Source organism: Poecilia reticulata, chromosome 14 (assembly GCF_904066995.2).
Source record: "Poecilia reticulata chromosome 14, P_reticulata-male-v2, whole genome shotgun sequence".
Taxonomy (NCBI): domain Eukaryota; kingdom Metazoa; phylum Chordata; class Actinopteri; order Cyprinodontiformes; family Poeciliidae; genus Poecilia; species Poecilia reticulata.
The window spans coordinates 9,201,755-9,207,007 of NC_088843.1; positions in this window are offsets into that span (position 1 = coordinate 9,201,755).

Below are 5,253 nucleotides of genomic sequence, written 5' to 3' on the forward strand. Positions count from 1 at the left end.
TACGGTCTTCACAGAAAATGACTTAAGGCCAATGAGTCTCAATTTGAAAAGACATTTACTTCTATTTGTTTTTGCTACAATAAAAAGTGAAAATGGGTCCCACACACCCAAACAGCTTACAAGGGTTAAAAAAAAGGAAAACAATCTCGAGCTGTGCCAGATATGCTTTTAATGTTCACTGTTAAACTGGATGTTAATTGACTGCAAACATACTTCCAGGGAAAATATTATCTTTTTTGAAGCATCTTACACATTTTTCTATTCCGTGACTTAATCTAAAGAGCTTACTTATTGTGAAAATAGCTGGCTTTGACTTTTCTCCCCTCAGTCACAACTTCCACTCTGTAAAGTGCTGTCAGGACAACCTGTTGACACCTGTATATGGTGCATTCACTGATTTTAAAACCTTCAAATAAATGTTATACTGTTAAAACAATAAATCAGCCGATCCTGGTCAACAGCAAATTTTTCTCTGGCGAATCCCAATAAACTCGGATAAATAAAACAGGGAAACAATTATTTCAAAGAATTTAAAGAGACTTCAGAAAATGAATCCTAAGCTCAGCATGTAATAAGCAGGATAAGAGTAGATTTTGTTTTTGCCTTTCATTCACCTCACGTATTTGTTTTGCCTGTAGATTCATTTAGAGATATAAAGAACAACTAATATCTGATTTTATTCAGTCACTGAAAAGCTAACCAATAGACAGGAATGATGGAGCGAAGAGGTAAGCCACAATCTAATTAGCTTGGATAAATAATGCAGTGCAGGTTCGTGTCCGGCCAATAAATTGCAGCTCACACTGGTTTCCATTAAGCAGAGGTCAGAATGAGGTGTTCATCTAAAATGTCCAGTTTTTGTGTTTATCCTATAACATCTCCATCCATCCATCTATCCATCTATCTATCTATCTATCTATCTATCTATCTATCTATCTATCTATCTATCTATCTATCTATCTATCTATCTATCTATCTATCTATCTATCTATCTATCTATCTATCTATCTATCTATCTATCTATCTAAATGTGGAATTAAAAGGAAACTACTTTCATTAAAATAAAACGTGCATGGAGGAACTAAATGAAAAAGAAACGTTTCTTATAAAGTTTATTTCTCTCCTGCCTCACATTTAAGTTTCGGGATTATAACAATACAGGGTTAATCCCCAATATCTTGGAGGCTCAAATGATCATACTCCCACCTCCACGCTTTACTTTCATAACTTACTTACATATTCCGAAACAAAACAATAAACTAGTGAGTGTCAAAAAAGTTTTTGTCTCACAGTTTTGTGCCAGCAAGCAAGTTTATTTCTTGGCTGCCATCCACAAAGTTTGAAATTATCTTGTGACCTTTACACCATCTGAGCTTTGATAGAGACTCTGATTTCCATCCTTGACCTTTGCGCTGACCCTGTGTTTAACGGTCTCTTTTTACAAACGAAAATTTACAAGTTGGGAGCTACTGAAGCCAGGAAATTGAAGGATAGCTCTGAGGTGCTGATTACTAATACCACATCTTGTTCATCGTCTTCTAATTAATGAAGAAAATTCATCATGCTCAGTAATCTTGATGAATTAATTTGATGACTCTTTTCAAGGTAAATGCGTATGAAGTCATTGGAGTTGAAATTGGACACATTCTAAATTCTTTGACGTTTAATCATACTGTAGGGTGGTAATGTTTGGTCCCAGCTGTTGAACTGTATAATATGACATGAACTGGAGTAGGGATGTTTTTGAAAAGGCTTTCTTTGTCTGAAGAGAGCACAGGTAAGGGGGGTTACCTTATAGATTTTGCGGCTGATATTGAGCAGCGAAAGGGGAATGGGCGTGCTTGATTGAATGGGCGTGCTTGATTCTGTGTATCGCGTACACCAGCTGGGTGGAGATGGCAGAAACATTCAGTACTGTCAGATTTTCTGGTTTAGTTTAGATTAAATAAGGTGACACTACAGAAAATGTCAAATTAAATGATGTTAAATAATTTTGTCTGAAGAAAGCTCCTTCTGGAACCTTTTTACTTACTTTTTGTCTCTTCCACTATGTCTTTTATCCCTCCTACATCATTCATTACAGTTACATGTAAAAAAAAAAAAAAAAAAAAGCAGTTTTGCAAATTTTATAATGAGTTAATTTCAAGTAACTTTAACAATAGTTAATAGATAATTTTTTTACAGGTCATTTTGCAGCATTGGTTCAATGCTCTAATTTTAAGCAAACAATGTTATTACTAAAACTCAACTTTATCTATTAATGATTCTAGAAAGATAAAGATAGTGAAGCAGGAGGACAATTTTCTTTTGCTAGCAAACCGTCTTACCTCAGTCACAAGCTATTTATCAAAACAGAAGCATGCTAGCATTAGCATAGCAAAATTTTGAATGAAAACATAGTCAGCCACAAAACATGAGTTTTTTGAGGACTATAGTTGTAAATGTTGAGCTGATATATCTAGAAACAAATTGTTATCTTATCTATGTTTTAGGTGACATGTTGTCAAAACTTTGCTAGCTTTTTAACCCAACTAAACTCATCATGGAGCAACATGTAAAGCCATTCTGCAGAAAGTAATTGTCAAGAAAAAGAGATGAAAAGATATCAGCCTCAGACTTCTATATCTTATATTGTAAATGCAGTGAAACAAATGTGCTTACATTTTTTCAGTTCAATTTTTTGAACCACTTTTTGGGTTGTGACTTTGCGTTATTGTTCAGGGTTTCTTCGGGCTCCTCGGTTCTTTGCCGCCTGCTCTGTTGGAAAGCTTGTTTTTCTTCCCGGTAGTCCCATTTTCACGAGCAGCATTCCTCCCTCCTCAACAATTGGACTGCATCGGTTCTGCTATCTCCCTGCTTGTGGAGAAGGTGGCGTCGGAACTGCGAAGGGCCAGCTTGTGCAGGGGCATTTGCAAAAGGGGGGGGAAGGGCATGTCTGCTGGCAACAAGGGTGAGTAGATCAGTGCGGCTCAGTGTCTGTGAAGCGGTGATAAGATTCCAGGATTTTCCCAGTGTGACAGCCCAGCTCATGAGCCGTACAGCCACCGCATGACCCTCCCTGACTTTCTTCACCCCCCCTGCCCTCCACTCCTCCTGGGCTGCTTCCCTTCGGCACAAACACCTGCAAACCACACCCCAAATCTCCAAAGTGCTGATCTTAATCTGAGATACTCCTGGTGTTTAATAAGAACACGTAAATGAATCTGTGCTTTACACTCACACACTCCTCTAACTCTGCGCTGGGCGTGCTGTCTCTTTCTTTCTCTTCGGCTCACTTCTCTTTCTTTATCTCTGCCGCCTCACCCCCTACCCCCCCTTCCCTCCCTCACTCCCTCTCTCCCCCTCCTTCTCCTTTTCCTCTCCCTTGGATGGCAGGTCAGGCGGTGAGCTGTGCGGGCTCGGAGGAGGTAAGGACGCCGCGGTGCACATTAATAATGAAAGGCCTCAGCCACCACCCCCAGAAACACACACACACGCACACACACACACACACGCAGTCACGCAATCACGCACACACTCCCCCCATCGCCATGGCGATGGCACTAGCCCAGTGCTGTCACCTAGGGGGAGGAGGGGGTGGAGTGGAGCGGGGTGGGGGGTGAGTTGGGATATAGCTCCGCTCTCCAGCTCTCACAAAGCTGATCACAAGCTCGTACACAGGCGCGCCACGCTGGGCCTTCCACTGTGGACGGCCGCTAATTAAAACCACACTTTTGGCTGTGGAAGGAATCTGCATCCACTTCCCCACCTGGATGCAAAGAAGCGGCTTTAAAACAACACAGGCAGTCATCACTTATCAGCAGATGGAAATGAGTGTTTATGCCGAGAGCCGCCTGAATGTGGCCACGTTTTATGAGGCTTACAAAATTTTAATATTATACAAAAATACCGCTGAAGTAAGGGATTTTTAGCAGAAAATGTCGGTCCATTGTTAAGGATGCTCATGCGCTGTAGCTCATATGCGCTCCGTACCTGGTTGCTTTGATTGAATTACTGCATCAATGTAGTGTGGCATGGAGATGGTCATCCTGGTGCCACTTCTGTGGTGTTAAGTAAACACAGGCTGCTTTAAGATAAGACTTTAATGCATTTGCATCGTTAGGTCTGGTGCTGGTGCCCCTTATATCTTTCTGTTTTGGTCAGGACACTTATAGCCTATCCAGTGCAGTGATACTGAGTTTGAACCAAGTATTGCTACTTTTGGTATTGAGAGGAGGCATCATGTCCTGCAGAAAATTGAAGATGGGTCTCACAACATTAGGAAAACATAAAATTGTTATATATGTTTTTACGTAATGTATTACGTCTAATTAATCGTGACTATTCTCTTTTCCCACAACTCCCCTAAGCTCTTTACCACCAGAATCTATATCAGGAGTTTGCATGAAAGACAGGCAAAGTCTATCCAAATGTATTATTGGCCAACAAAATATTGCATCCAAGAATTCATTTCCTATTGAAATGTTGAAAAAACACTTGAAAGAATGTGTATATTTACCCTCGAGCCTGTGAGAAGAATGAGGATGTCTACAACTAGAATTTTTTGTCTATAGCCCAGGTAAGAACATTTAGACTTCACCCACAAAAACTTAGGATTTGTTCCAAAATCATGTAAAGGCTGCAGTCATCCCTGGGGCTTGTTGCAGCTTTCTCCCACCACACTTTTTCCTTACACTAAATCTTCCACAGTTATGCTTGTATACAGAACTCTGTGGACATTCTTGAGCAATAAAACTTTGCTTCTTTTTCTCCTCGTTGCGTGTCAGTGAACAACTGTCAAGTCAACCTTGCTTTCTCTGATCAGTTAAATTCCTGATTTTAATTAGCTCGACGCCTCAATAAATAAAATGAACAGAGAATCAAATATACACAGATCGACGCATCATATCTGATGTGTGAATTAAAATTTTTCAAATTAATTATTGCAATAAATAACATTTTAGTGATAAATAACTGAGATCCACCTTTACAACATGCATTAAAAAACACTTTTTTTTTCTGAGCCTCGTTTTTACTGGAACTTCACAGGATTTTCAGCTCCTAACACTTTTACCTAAGCTTCCGCAGCTTCTCTTCAGTAATCCATGACTGCCATCGATCTCCTGTGTTTCAGCTCGTGCTTTCTGACTATAAATGTCAGTGAGTGTCACAAAGACCTCGAAGGAGACCAAAAATCATTGACAATAAATGAGATTTAGGAGGATTTTCGCAGGGTTTTCATGCACTCTGAAGAAACACGGCAATCAAACTTGG